The sequence below is a fragment of the Heterocephalus glaber genome, unplaced genomic scaffold, assembly GCF_053883595.1.
Source record: "Heterocephalus glaber isolate CG9 unplaced genomic scaffold, H.glaber_assembly_v1.0 deba00001613, whole genome shotgun sequence".
Lineage (NCBI taxonomy): Eukaryota > Metazoa > Chordata > Mammalia > Rodentia > Bathyergidae > Heterocephalus > Heterocephalus glaber.
Window position 1 is genome coordinate 9,406,086 of NW_028258384.1, and position 15,848 is coordinate 9,421,933.

At 34.7% G+C, this 15,848-nt stretch overlaps 1 pseudogene; it reads right to left on the minus strand.

The window, feature by feature from the left end:
• Positions 1-1,437: 1,437 nt before the first annotated feature.
• LOC101710929 (calpain-7 pseudogene) lies at positions 1,438-3,846 on the minus strand (annotated as a pseudogene).
• Positions 3,847-15,848: the final 12,002 nt, after the last annotated feature.

Sequence of the window (15,848 nt, forward strand, 5' to 3'; positions counted from 1 at the left end):
ATTAATACACACTTCTCTTGAGAAGAGATACAAATGGTCAATTAATATATAAAAAATTTCTCAACTTTTCTGACCATTAACAATAAATACTAAAACAATATCGAGATTTCTTTTTACTCAAAAGAATGGAAGGCACCATCGAAAAAAATCATACTATATCAAATTCCAGCAAGGTTGTTTGAGACAAAGTGGGCTTTCTCCATTGCTGGTAGAAATGTGAACTGGTACAACCATTATTTTTTTTTTCTTAAAGTGGCTTATAATATATTTGGGAGGATAGGCCATCGTCATAGTCCTAAAAAATAATAAAAGGTTTTGTAAGTGAGACATTTGTTGGTACATTTGTGTATATATATCATATATGTATATTATATATATTATATATATATCATATATATATATATATTATATATATCATATATATATGATATATATCATATATATCATATATGTGATATATATATAATAAGATTCATCGTAGGGATTTTTTTTCCTTAAGTATAAACTTTATTTCAATTAAAGGCAGCAGAAATACAAAATAAGAGGTTTTGATAATTATAAAGTAGAGACAAAAATCTCACCCTATTAATTTTCAGAACTTTAGAATCTCAAGCATTCTATTTGGATGGATTTTTATGTAAACAGCTAGGAATTTACAATACATGAGGTCCTGGCAACTCACCTTCTCTGAATGCTGTATAACCCCATCACCACAAACTAAATTTTCAATTTCTTCAAAGTGCTGTTACCACAAGAGCACTGAACTACAGAGTAATTTAAAAAGACTATACAAACTAAATTGTAACCTCTTCAATACCTCAGATTACTACTTTCATCAACCTGATAAAACTGCAACCGTGAATGTACCTCAGTTCTCTCTATGCTTCAATGGGAGACAGGTTCTAACCTCAGAGACCTTCATTCTTAAGCCTGAGCATCTCCATGCTAAGCTAATTAGTACTTCTTAAAGCTTTATTCTTTTATAACATCTGGGTAACAATAAACATTTAAAGTCATAAATAATGCAACATTAATTACAGTGACATGATTCATTTGGTAATCAGTTGTCCAAGATATACAGAGGAGTCAACACAAACAGGTTTAACAACATGCGTTCTAAAAAAAGGAAACATAATTAAATATTTCAGGGATATTAAAATAGTCCGCCATTCCGTTCAGTGAGTCTACATCCCTCATCTGATCTCAGCCTTGTCCTCTGAGCAAAGGCATCTCACAGTGATGACTAAATCTGATTTTTAATCATATACATTTTACACCTAAATGCAGGCCAACTCTCTATGTACACAAAACCATGTAAACAGTACTTTTAGGTGATAAGGTAATTCCGACTACTTACACTTCTTGCACCAGATTCCATTGTAACACGTTTTGAAACTTAATCCTATTCTGACTGTAGTATTTATCTTCCCAAAGATTGTGTCCTCGTTTGAAGAGTTGATGCTTCGTAAGTCCCAAATCCAGTTATTGCTGAGATTTCTGTCACTGAGGTTGCGTTGTCTTGATGGGGATAACGCTATTAAAGTCCAAGAAAAAAGGTCCTTCTTGTTTAGGCAAAAAAGTACTGGGAATGATATTAAAGATCCCAGCCGGTATGTTTTCTAATTCCAGGTAGCAAAATCCACACCTATAATCACCACTAGATTTCCTCTGAAACCCATAGGTAACAGGATCTCCCACCAAAGAAACTGTTACAACCTCGAATCCAACACTATATTGCCTTGGTCCTCTTAGCTCAATCAGTAAAGGCCCCATCTTTTCTATGTGGAATTGATAGATGGGGTTATTTCTGTGAGTCTCCTGGAAATTTCCACATCCTCCAGCACTCTGACCACTCCACTTTCCATTGATCCGTTTTGATAAGGTGTATGGTGAAGGAATCTTTGAAAAAGTAAAGCTGCATGCTGAATATACCCGGACTGTGTAATGGAGTGTGTTCTGTTTTTCATATTGAGAAACCACTAATGTAAAGGTGTGGGTCCCAGGTGTGGGTCCCAGTCGTGGTCAGCTTTATCTTAGTCAAGTAATGAGGGCTATTAATTCGAATTCCATCAATGTACAGAGGCGGGTCAGCTGGGTAATAAACTTTTTTCCCATCAGTCTTGTATACAACCATTGTGATAAATTCTCGATTGTTTGCAAAGTCATCCTTGTCTGTTACGTGCCTACTAAGCAAAACCCAAGCTGCAGCGCCGCCTTGTGGACACTGCACCTCCAGTTTGTACTGGGGGTTGTTGGCCAGGCTATAGGCATCTTTCACAGGTCCTTGCTTAGCATCCCAAGTACTGTGAATACATGTCGATTCTTTAAAAAGACCTGGATTCCAGCTCAAATAAATCACATCATAATACTGGCAGAGATCATCCCAGGAAATCCAAAATATTCCATTATCTATTTTCTGAGCTGTCCAGGGATCAAAGTTTAGATATTTTTGCAACTCTGGAGTCCAGTTTTTTGCATCATTTTCACTGTATCTCCCCTTCCAACGTAAATGGCTCCAAGGATTTTTCAACTGGATAAATCGCAGCCCCTTGAACTCTCTAATATCCAACACAGCGTAGGCGTGTGTGGGGACCAGGCCCCACTTCTCTCCTTCAGCCTCGGTCATCATTCCGGTTGACGCAGTGATGAGGACATCCCCTTTGTGAAATCGTTGATAAAGCATTCTGAAAGAATTATCCTTACTGAAAGTTTGGCTGTCCGAATGCATAGCAATCCTTTCTGGTATCCACCCAGTCAATGCATGCAGATCAATATTCGAGTTGGATCCTGGGAAATCATAGCCTCCCATCACTTTCATGTATGCCTTTTCTATAAGAGACACCCATAATTCACTTTTATTGTTGGAATAAGAACACAGCAGTTCTCCCTTATGATCAACAGGCAACTGGTCATCAATTATCACCTTTCTTGGGACACCATTGAGGTGAAGTTTTACCATATACTTTCCACATTGATTGTACTCTAGTTCACCATCCTTATTCTGAGGATAAATTATGCTGGTAATCAACTTTTTATTAAACCGTCTCTCATAAGCTGCACTGATAGCCAATGATGCCACAAAGGAACAATCTGATACGATTGTCTGCTTTATGCTAAAACTGGACACAGTATATATCATTGTAGGATTGTTGGTGAGGTCTTCTGGTCGTACCCACTTGGAAAACGTAGTTTTTTGTTTAGGTGATAATGGTAGCTTGCCCCATCTATCACAGAAAGGCATTGGATAAGCAAAACGTTCCCTCAGATCAACACTCATGAAAGGAACATATTCTATACCATTTATTTTTGAAGTTGTCCTGAGCACCTCTATCTCTTCTGCTGTATACCTCTGTGCTTGTGCATCACATGACTGCGGACTTATAAATGGCTGAGGCTTTTCAGGGAAAGAATTAGCTCCTAGTGGACAATGTGTTTTCACTGGAGGTGGCTTTGGTTTAATATTTGTTGACTTGACTTTGTAGAATGGTTTTGTCAAAGGCTCACTCAATGCTTCTGCTCTATCTAGTGCCTGCCGAGCCAACTGTTTCAGTTTATTTTGCAGGGTTTTATCAGCAGTTTCACAAGTTTTCAGACAGAGATCCACAGCTTCTGTATACAATTCTATAGCTTCATCAACATTCTGTTTTTCATCTTCATCAAAAGCTTGTGTAACAAGAAAATGAGCACTCTCTAAGTCTAATTGATGTTTTGATTTCAAAGGACCAGCATTTTTTGACTGAACTGCAGAATGTAGATTTTGAACTCTTTCAAGATACTCATTTAGTTTTTCTTGAATATGTTCTAGGCTTGATCCTGCCATCTCAGCATAAATTAAGGCCTGTGCTGCTTCCTATAATCACAGTACTTGGGAGGCTGAGGCAGGAGGATCCTTCTGAGTTCAAAGCCAGCCTGGGCTACATAGTGAGTTCAAGGCCAGCTTGGAACTACATAGCAAGTCCCTATCTTGTAGTAAAACACCGCCTCGGAGTAGCGGCCTTCGTGGTCGCGCTGCACCGCGAGCCGGGCGAAATGCAGGGCGTCCTGCTCCAGCGCCTTGGCGTCCATGGCCGCAAGGCCCCGCGCCGGGGCCAGAAGACGGGTCCTGACGCAGGAGCGCCCAGCTCGGCCGGGGAGCCTCGGCGCGGCCGGTGAGCGCCGAGCTCGGAGCAGGAAAGTTCACCGTCGGCGCTGGAGGGGACACGGCCGGCCTCCCCAGCTCCGGCCCGCCTCAACGCCGCGCATCTTCCGCCCGGCCCGCCTCACAGCCCGCGGTGCCCCATCGTAGGGAATTTGAACCAGCACAAGATAGATCTTGCTTCTTTTTTCCCCATTCCCATTATGTACAAAAGCTTTGTTTCCATTTTTCCTGATTTTCTATTTATCTTGTCCTTTCCTTTTTCCCTTGGAAAATCAGTATTGAGATTCCTCAAAAAAATTAAAATGAGAAATTTTATTTGACCTAGATATTACACTTCTACATGTCTTTCCAAATCAGTTAAAAACATGCGATCTCAGAAATGTTCATATCCATGTTTACAGCAGCAAAACTCATAATAGTTAAATCTTGGATGTGCCCTATATATTTGTCACTAGATGAATGGATTAAAACTGTGGTACTCATACACATTGCAATACTACTCTGCCATAAAGAGAGATAAACTTGAGTCATTTGTAGGAAAATGAATGCACTCTTGGACCATAATTTTACATGAAATAATTCAGATACATAACCTTACATATAACAACTTATTTTATATGAGAAACCTAAACTATAATTAATTTAAAACACAAAAGACAGACAACAAGAAACAGGCAGATAGAACTTCTGCAGAAGGGAAGGTAACCTAAAGATCGAGGTAGTGGTAGAGGTTGAAGGATGTTATGGTTTATCTAAATTTTTGCATAAACAGTCATGTGCTCAAGAGTGGGGCCTTTTGGGGATGAAGGGATTATTGGTGTGGTACTCTTGACTGAATCATGATGGTTAAGTTTATAGCTAAATGTGATTTGTGTGATGAAACCTGGTTGAAGGAGCTATGCTGCCAGGAGTGTACACTAAAATGGTCTTTCTACTTTCCTCTTACTTTGATCTTGCTCTCTTCTTCTTGCCTATCATAACATGAGCTCTTTCTCCTCTTCCTTGCCCTTTTGCATCCAGCTCTGTCTTAGAGCTAGCTGACTATGGACTGGAAGCTCTACAGTGAGCCAAAATAAACCATTCTTCATTATATTTATGTTAGGTATTATGCCTTAGTGATGAGACAGTAACTAAGAGGAGAAAGGGAATAAAAATAATTAATAGTTCAAGTACATGCATTCATGTACTAATAAAGAAAAAAATTAATAAAAATATGTTGCTGTAGAATAATCCTTGACATAGTCTGTACTTCCAGCAATTCAACAGTTTTATTTAAAATTTTATCATTATTTGTCATATTTTCAGTACATAATGATTATATTCCTTGTAGCAAGTTGGTACTTATAGATAACACATCTTAATTCTTTTCTTTCATCCTCTTTCTCTACTCTCTTCTTTCTTCCACATTCCCCCCAACTCTTTGACCCCTTTCTTTCACAATATATATATCTCACTTCCTATTGTTTATCTTTTTTGTTCTTTATTTATTTATACTCTATTTCTCATATAAGGGAAACCATATTTAATACTGATATTTAATACTGTGTCCTCAAACTGTATACATTTTCCTAAAAAAGATTCAGGCTTATCTGTCTTTATGGCAGAGTAGTATTTAATTGTGCACAAATGTCACATTTTCTTTATCCATTCAAATTTCAATGAACAGTAAAACTACTACCAAGATTTAGCTACTATGAGTTGTGCTGCTATAAACAGGTGTTTGCATGTATCACTCTGATACAATCTCTTTTTGGAAGATACCTACAAGGGGAATAGCCACATAGAATGGAATTTCAATTGTTAGGTTTTTGTGGAATCTCTAGGTTATGGGCCCAGCATGCTTCTGCTATGCCATGCTGCTTCTTTTGTGTGAAATCTCCATACTGACTTATATAATGATTGTACTAGCTTACTTTCCCACCAACAATGTGGAAGTTTTTTTTTTTCAAACAGCCTCTTCAAAATTTGTTCTTATTTGATTTCTTGGTGATAGACTTTTTTGGGGAGTAAGTTGGCATCTCAGCATTGTTTTCATTTATATTTCTCTATGGGCTCAAAATGTTGAACATTTTTTCGTGTATTTATTTAATGACCATTTGTAATTCTGCAAAGTGTCTATACATTTTAGGTGTAAATTTTTTCCTTTATTCTTTTATTGGGGGGGGTCTTATTTTCTTGATTTCTGTAAATAGTCTAGATATCAGTCCTCTGTCCAGTGAATAGCTTGTGAATATATTTTCATTCTGTAGGTTGTCTCTTCATTTTGTGATTTTTTTGCCTTTGCTATGCCAAGTTTTTTTTATATGATATGATCCCATGTTGATATTTGACAGTCAGAAAGTCTTTGCCTATCCCTGTCTTCAAGCATTTTGTCAATTGAATTTTCAGCATATCGTTTATATTTTAATGTTTAGATTTTTGATCCATTTTGATTTTACTTCAGTGCATGATGAGAAAGATGAGTCTAGATTCAGTCTTCATCATGTGATTAGCAAGTTTTCACAATACTATTTGTTTAAGATAATATTTTTCCTCTGATTTTGATTCTTCCCCTTTGTCAAAGATTTGATAGTGGAATTGCCTAAAGGCATTTCTCTATCCCTCATTCTGTTTCAATGATCTATATGTCTTTTTTTATGCTCATGACATACTATTTTATCACTGTAGATTTGTAGTATAACCTGAAGCATAGAATTGTGATGTCTTCTTTAACCAGAATTGCTTTCGATATACTGGGTCTCTACTGGTTCCATATTAATTTGGGGATTGATTTCTTCAGTTCTCTGAGGGATGCTTTTGGTATTTTGATTGGGATTGAAATAAATCTGTATATCAGTTTTGATAGTATGCCCATTTTAACAATTTTTTTTCTGCCTATCAAGGAACAGGGGATATCTTTCCATTTTCTGATGTCTTCTTTAATTTCTTTGTTCAGAGTACTGTAGTTTTCATTGTAGAGGCAGCTCACTTCCTTGGTTGGGTTAATTCACAATTAATTTTCATTGATGCTAATACAAATGGTAGTTTCCCTATTTCTTTCTCAATGAGTTCATTATTGTTCTACATGAGTGCTCTTGATTTTTGTGTTGATTCTGTATTCTACATTGTTGACTTTGGTTATAAATTCTAGGAGTGTTTGGGTAAAAATTTGGGTCCTCTATACAGAGGAATATGTCACCCACGTATCATGCTTCTTTAATTTCTTCCACTCCTATACATATTCCTTTCAATTCTTTCTCTTGCTGGTTTGCTATGGCTAATATTTTGAGTATTCTATTAAACAGAAGTGGGGATAGTGGTCATCCTTCTCCTGTTCCTCATTTTAGAGGAAAATATTTCAGCATATTCCCATTTAAGATGATGTTGGCAATTGTTGTGTTACAAATGGCTTTTATTGGATTGAGATAAGGTCCCTCTCTGTCTAATTTCTTAAGGGTTTTGAATTTTGTCAAATGTTTTTCTAGATCTACTGAGGGATTAATATGATTTTTTTGGTTTCCTTCCCTCTATATATAGTGTATATCAACCCATCCTTACATGTCCAAGTTGCAGCCTACTTGGTCATGATGTATGATATTTTTGTCCAGCATCAGATTTATCTATTTATTTTATGTCTTTAACCAGATAATTATTATAAGCATAGACTAACAGTCAGACTACCATATTAAAGCATATAAAACACATAAAAGTGTTATATTAAATCATGATACACTTTTAGATACATTGGACATGCAGGATTACAGTAGCTATTTACTTATTTATTTATTTATTTATTTTTATTTTTTATTTTTTTGGTACCAGGGATTGAACTCAGGTCCTTGCGCTTGTGGAGCAGGCAGCGAAACTACTGAGCTAAATCCCCAGCCCCATTTATTCTTTTTAAAATTTTTCCTATTATTTTATTTTAGATCCTCTACTCTGATCCATTGATCTAAACTTCCGTTTTCTCCAGTACAATACTGTTTTTATCAGTATAACTTTGTAGTATCACTTCAAGTGTGGGATTATGATGCCCCGTGCCTTGCCTTGTTGCCCAAAATTGCTCTTGCAATTCTGGGTCTCTTTTTCCTTAAAGAATCTTAGGATATTTTTTTTCTATGAGGATTGGTATTGTTCTGGTTGAGATGTCATTATATCTGAATAACAATTTGGAAGTATGACCATTTTCACAATATTAGTTCTGCATATCAAGGAATAAGGCTTAACTTTCTTATTCCAATGTTGTTAATTAATTTTTCAGAGTATTGCTGTTTATATTTAAGATGTCTTTCTCTTTCTTGTTTATTTTAATTCATGTGTATTTAATTTTTCTTAATGCTATTGTGAAAGTTACTGTTTCATTAATTTCTCTCTCCATTATTGGAGTACAGAGATGCAATTGAGTTTTGAGTGATGACTTTTCATCCTGATAAGCTATTGAATTTGACTGTTATTTCTAGGAGAATCTTTAGGTGGAGTTTTTGGGGACTTCTATGTAAAGGATCATATGGTCAGCATATAATGATAAATTTAAATTCTTCCTTTCCTATCTATATCCATTTTCTTTTTTTGTCTTATTGGTCTAGGTAATACTTCAAGAAATAAATTGAATAGCCATGGTGATAGCAAACAACATTTTCTTGTTCCTGATTTTAGAGGAAAAGCTTTTAATTACTCTTCATTTAATATTATGTTGGCAATTAGTTTGACATAGATGACGTTTAGCATATTGATATTAAGTCCTTCTTATAGCTATTTTCTTCAGTATTTTTATCATGAATGGATGTTGAATTTTGTCAAATACTGTATCTTCAACTATTGAGATGATTGTGTGATTTTTGTCCCTGCTTCTATTTATGTGTTTTATTACATTTATTGTTTTGTATTTGTTGAATGATCCCTGAATCCCTGGAATGAAATCAACTTGGTCATCATGTATAATCTTTTTGATAATTTACTGCATTTTGTTTGCCAATATTTTACTGAGGATTTTTGCATCTGTGTTCATTAAAGAAAGTGGCCTGTAGTTATCCTTTTTGGTTGGGTCCTTTTTAAATGAGAGTAATTCTATTTTCAAAGAATGACTTTGGGAATGCTTCTTCCCTTTAGATTCTGTTTCAGATTTTGTGTAGTATTGGCACTAAGTTTTCTCTAAAGATCTTGTAGATTTTGGCAGTGAATCCATTGGGAACTGCTCTTTTCTTAGTTGTTATTTTTTTTTTCCTTATTACTTCTTCAATTCATTGTTTGATATTGGATTATTCAAGATTTTTATACATTCTTGACAGCTTTGGTATTTCATATCTATCTAGGAATCTATTCATTTCTTCTAAATTTTCCATTTTATTAGAGTACAGTTACCAATGACTTCAGCAGAATCCATTGTGATTTTGACTTTTTCATTTTAATTGCATGGATTTGTGTCTTTCCTTTCCTTAGTTTTATACATTGGCTAAGAGTCGGTCTCTTTTGTTTATTCCTTTGGAGAACCAACTCTTTGATTAATTGATACTTTGTATTTTTTAAAGTCTCAGTTTCATTAATTTCTGCTCTAATCTTTATAAAGTCCTAAATATTGGATTTGGATGGTTCTTGATTTCTTGGACCTTGTGGTGCATCTTTAGGTTATTTATTTGTGCTGTTTCTGTTTTTCCAGTGTTGGAATTCACCATTATAAAATTACTCTTAGCATTGCTTTCATGTGTCCTATAGGTTCTTGTGTGTTGTACTGCTATTATCATTTGATTTTATGAACTGCCTAATTTCTTCTATGATCCATTATTGTTAAATTTCCATGTGTTTACATAAATTTTTTGATTTCTTTAATCATTGATGTTTAGTTTCATTTTGGCATGATCTAATAATATGCATGAGATAATTTTGATTCTTTCACATTTACTGAAGTGTGCTTTATGGGCCAGTATTTCATCTATTTGGGGGAATGTCCCATGTGCTTCCAAGAAAAATATGTATTCTGTTGTTGTTGGATGGAATACTCTCTCTCCTCTCTCTCTCTCTCTCTCTCTCTCTATATATATATATATATATAATGTTTTGTTTCAACTTTGATATTTCTTTCTTGATTTTTTGTCTTGTTAATCTATCCATTTGTGACAATGGGATATTGAACTTCCTCATTACAATTTTAGTGGTGTTTATCCAATTTTTCATGTCTATTAGTGTTTGTTTTATGAAATTCAACATGCTGTTATTTTTTATAATGTATAATTGTTATATCTTCTTTTCGGATTGTTCCCTTAACCAATATGTGGTGACTTTCTATGTCTCTTCTTATCAGTTTTGGCTTAAATAACCACTTTGTCTGAAATAAGTATAGCTACTCCTGCATTTTTCTGGATTTGTGTTCTATGAAATATTTTTTCCATCCTTTAATTTTTTTGTTTGTACCGGGAATCAAACCTGTCAGGACCTTGCACTTGTGAGGCAGGAGGCGGCACCACTGAGCCAAATCCCTGGCCCTCCATCCTTTAATTTATAATGTGTAAATTTTTTGAAGCAAATGTGCTTCTTGCATACTGCACTTCTTCAGGTTTTGTTTCATAATCTATTCTGCCAATCTGTTTTTGATTATGAAATTGAGAAAATTTACATTGAGAGTCATTACAGGAGAGTATTGACTTACACCTCTTATTGCATTATTTACTTGTTCCTGATTTCCTTAGTTTTTTCTTTTTGTTTAGATGCTGATCACTCCAGGTGTATTCATTCTGTTTGACTGTTGGCATTGTTGACATCATTGTGTCTTTCTATGATATCCTTGAGAATTTTTTGTAACGCTGTTTTGACGGTATTGCATTTCTTGAAGTGATCCTTGTCTTGAAAATACTTTACTTATTCATCATTTTTGAAGGAAATTTTGCACAATACATTATTTAGGATTGCAAATTGTAGTCTTTTAGGATTTGAAATACTTCATGTCCTGCTGGCCTTTAAAGTTTGTGTTGAAAATTCTGCTGTAATTCTAATAGGTTTATCTTCATATATAATTGTTTGCTTTTCTAGAACAGCTTTCAAATTTTATTCCTGTGATGAAATTCTGTTACTTTTATTATAATTGGCACAGGTAGGTTGCCTTTTGTTCATGGATATTTGGGGTTGCATATAGCTTACTTATGTTTATCTTTCTTTCATTATATTTGGGGAGTTTTCTGCGATTATTTCTGTGAACAGGTTTTTTTACACCATTGTTGTTGTCTTATGCTTTTGCATGTAAAAGAGTTACTCTTAGATTTGTCACCTGCATCATTTGACACCTGGTGGATCCATTTTCCATGTTCTGTTGTTGATTTGATTTTATTTTAATTTTTTTTCTGTTGTTCATTTTAAGGTGGCTTTGAGTAGTTGGTCTTTGAAGACATTGTTTTCTAGTTCTGAAATTCTGCGTTCACACTGGTCATTTCTGCAGCCAATATTTTCAGTACTACTTTTAATTTCCTGGATTTCTGATTGAAACCTTTTCAGGAACTCTAATTCTTTGCTAACCTGGTCATTTATGCTTTGTATTACTTTTCTTAGTTTATCTAGCTGTTTATTAGTCTTCTGAATGTTCTTGGATCATTTTGATTATTACCTCCATTATCTATTTGTTGTATCTTTTGTGATTCTTCTGAGTATCTCTTTGATCTGTTTTGTAACCTCATCTGTTATCCTTTCATGTAATCTGTATATGTGTTTTATGATTTTCTCCCTCTCTATATTCTTAGATAGGGATCAGGGGAGTTAGGATGTTTGGGAAGCACTGTGTTGCTTTGTCTTTTAATGTACTTGTTTCTGTGCTGAGATTTGTGGATGCTTACAGTGTAAAGACTGTTGGTAGCATAGAGAAATATTTTCTTTTATCAATTACTTTCCATTGATGTGTTTTAGGGATAGTTAACTACATTTGCCCTAAGATCCAACCACCTTGGCTAATGTTGGTCATGAGGATGCAGAGTAACTATCTAAACAACAAGCTTTCTTGGAATGTAAGTAGTGCTGTTAATGTCCCAAAGGTAATCTGGATGTTGACTGGCAGAGAACAACCATTAATAACAATTATAGCACCCTGGTAATATCAATAAAATCAGCTACAGTATTATCATCTAAGAAGAACTGGATATTGACATACAATAAGATCAACTCATGCACTGCCCTTAACCCAAGAGAAGATATCCACAATTCTAGTATAAAAATTAAGACAACCCAGGTATTATTGACTCACAGGTAATATGCACTGAATGTGACACCTATATCTCTACTCATGGTTAAAAAAATTCAATAGTAATTTTATGGAATTAACTAACTACAGTATATAGAGATTAATAAATCTTTATGATTATAAAATGGCATATCAGTTTATGAACTTAATTTTTTCCACAATTCTGGTCACAAAATGAATTGGATCAGAACTAAATCAAATTTATTGGTTAGAATCAGTGTTAACCTAATGGGGAAGTTTCATTCAGTTCTCATTCAATTCAGTTTGAAACCAGAATTGTGAAAAGAATAAAGTTTGTGAACTGAGTTGCCACTGTACTATTAAAGACATAAGGAGTTGGGAACTATGGAATTTATGATGAAAAATTTGAAACCTTAAACTCTACGATATGACAAGCAGCAAAGAGATGCGAGTCAAGGAATACTTTTGGGGAGTAGATGGATATTTGTAGAATTAGTTAAATGTAACAGAAAAAAATTGCCAAGATATAGATTTAAAAAGGAAAAAAATATAAATTGTATGGCGAATACAAAGAAGAAAGAAGAATATAAAGAGAGAAAATCAAAAGATAGAAGAAAAATAAAGTAGAAGTAAGAGAAACAGATATAAAAAAGTAGGACAAATAAAAAACACGCAAAACTTCAATAAAATAGTGAAGCAGAAAGAGGAAAGGAATGAAGAAAAAACACACTATACACACATACACAAAACAAAATGAAATGAAATGAAATTTCTTTGTTATTTTGAATTTGTGACTTTCTTCTAAGAACTATAGGGGTGGGACAGTATTCAATTCAAGATATGTCACTGCTCGTAATGGTAGAAAAAGAAGGCAGTCAGACCATAGATCCATACTGCCTGCAGGCTCCAGCAGGCTCTTGGTGTATGGTGAGGGTGCCAATGATACGACTTTCAAATCCAGAGCAACTCAGGCTAATCCTGGCCTCTGGCAATGGGAGGTGGGACCTTGTGTCCTTTAGCTCAAACCCCTCAGCTGTTCTCTTTTCAGACTTCTTCTTTACCGGGGCTGTCTCCCATAGATGGATCTCACCCAGTCAGTCTGAGAGGGTAACATTGTAAGCCTAAAGTTGAAACCATGCCCTGGCTACTCTGAGTCCTTCATTCAAACACTCAAACTTTCTCTTGAATGACATGTAACCAAGCACTTTCTCCACAGATATGGAGGGCACTTGGGGTGGAGTCACTCACTGGGCTCTTGCCCATTAAAGGACTCTCGTGAAAGCAGAGTCCTGTGCTATCCATGCATATTATAGCAACTGCTGGTCTCTTCTACCACATAACTCTCTGAGGCCCCTAGGGATCCCCAGCTTTCACTTTGTGTAGGTTTGGTCTCCTTTTCTTGAAAAGTGAGTGCTGAGAACCGTTGAGAAAGTGCAGACTGACTCTATCTTAATTGTGCTCTATTTAATTTCTCTATATGAGTTGTGCTCTATTTAATTTCTCTGTATGTTTGAATTTTCTTGTCAAGTCCTTCTTGGTTCACAGTGATCTACTAGTCTCTCTATTTTTCTTCTTCAAGTTATTTTCCAGTGTCTGGATTTTGAATCTTGGAGAATCTAATGTGCTCTCACTCACCTCTACACCATTTTTTCCTTGTACTTTGATTCCTTGTACTTTATCTTTTGCTTAACTGTTGACCCTGTCTAGAATATTCATTCCATCAGATTTTTTGACATTGTTCAAATCATTGTTTCTTAGGATATACTTTGGAATATTCTCAAGAGCTTGATTGATGTTCATGAATTTCTTAAAATGCTCTTTGTCATGGAAAATCTCATTTTTCCACCAATTTTGAATGGTAGTCTTGCAGTATATGCCAGTCTTGGATGGAATTCGTTTTATTTTATGGTTTGAAACACTGCCTCTCAACCCTTCATGTCCTTAAAATGTTTGTAAAGAAGTCTGCAGTAATTTTAATGGGGTTACTTTTATAAGTGATTCATTGCATTTTGTAATAGATTTTGTATTCAATCTCTAGGGTTTTGCCTATGATGGGTCATGAAGAAATTCTTTTTTAATCATGAATATTTGAGGTTCAATTATCTGTGTTTAATTCTTTCCCCATATTTTGAAAGTTTTCTTCTATTATTTGTTAAAAGGTTTTTAATGCAATTTAAGCATGTTCTGCATGTTTACTATTTGTAATTAATTTTATATTGGTCTTCTTTGTATAATCTAGCATGGTTTGGGTCTGTTTTTTATATTCTCTTGTTTTTAAGGTATCTCTGAATAAGTTCACAGACATTAGTACTGTCTTCTTGTTCTGACAATCTATCCATCCATTGGTCATTTCTGTTGCTCAAACTTTTGACAGAGCTTCAAATCACTTGATTTCTATTTGATACCTGTTCACTGACTCATATTCTTTGATAAGCTGGTCATTTATGTCATATATTTATTGTTTAGATCATCATTTTAAAATTAATTTCTTCTGCAAATTCATTGGTCTTTCTGTTTATTAAGTCCATTATCTGTTTTGTTTTATTTTCTCTGAGTGCCTGAGCATGTTTTTTGTCTCTTTTTTGTCCCATCTTTTACATATTGAATAATTCAGCCATATAGATATGATGTCTTCCCCTTGATGCCTGAGGGATTCACTTTGGAAAAGTTGAGAGTCTGGGGAGGTATTTTTTGCTTTGTCTTCTGAAATTTCTATTGTTGTTGTTGTTTCTTTCTTTTGATGATCGTGAGTGTTTATTGTAGAAAAAGCTTGTTGCTAGCATGGAGATCTCCATGTTGTCTGCTTTTCAGTCATGAATTCGGAGAGTGGTTAAATATAGGCCTATGCCTCTATCCCAAGATCTGGCAACCTCCATTAATTTGGTGGGGAAGGATGCAGTGTAATTGACCCAGGACCCTGTTCTCTGAGAATAGTTTGAAGTATTATTAATAAGAAAATGTCTATTGAGATACTGGCATACAGAGTAAACCTATTAATAGCAACTACTATGTCACCCTGACAATCACACCTAAATCAGCCACATAATGGTGTCAGACAAATTGGATATTGACATACCATATGAACCCCTAATATACCACCCTTGTCCATAGGAGAGAGATATATAATTATAATGTAACCACTAAGAGAAATCTACACTTCCACTAAAAGCAGAAAATTATTCTACAGTGACAACAATGAATTAAATACCAATGTAAGGCTTAAAAAATCTTAAGGGTTATACTAGTATATAGAGGGGGTGGGGAACAAGGCAGCATAAAAATAAAATGTAAAAAAATTAAACAATAGAAGATGAAGAGCAAATTGGAATAAAGTATCCTATTAAAATGACAATAAAAGAATAATTTAAAAAGAAAAACTTGAAATAAAAAAGAAAGAAAAATGGAAAATAACTGAATTCTCCAAACCTCAAAAAAATGATGAAAAAACAGAAAAAAAGGAGTTGAAAAGTAGAATAATCATCTTATTTTTGAATGATAGATTTCTTTTTAGTATTCAGTTTTAGAATCTCTCAAGTTATAGTTCCATAAATC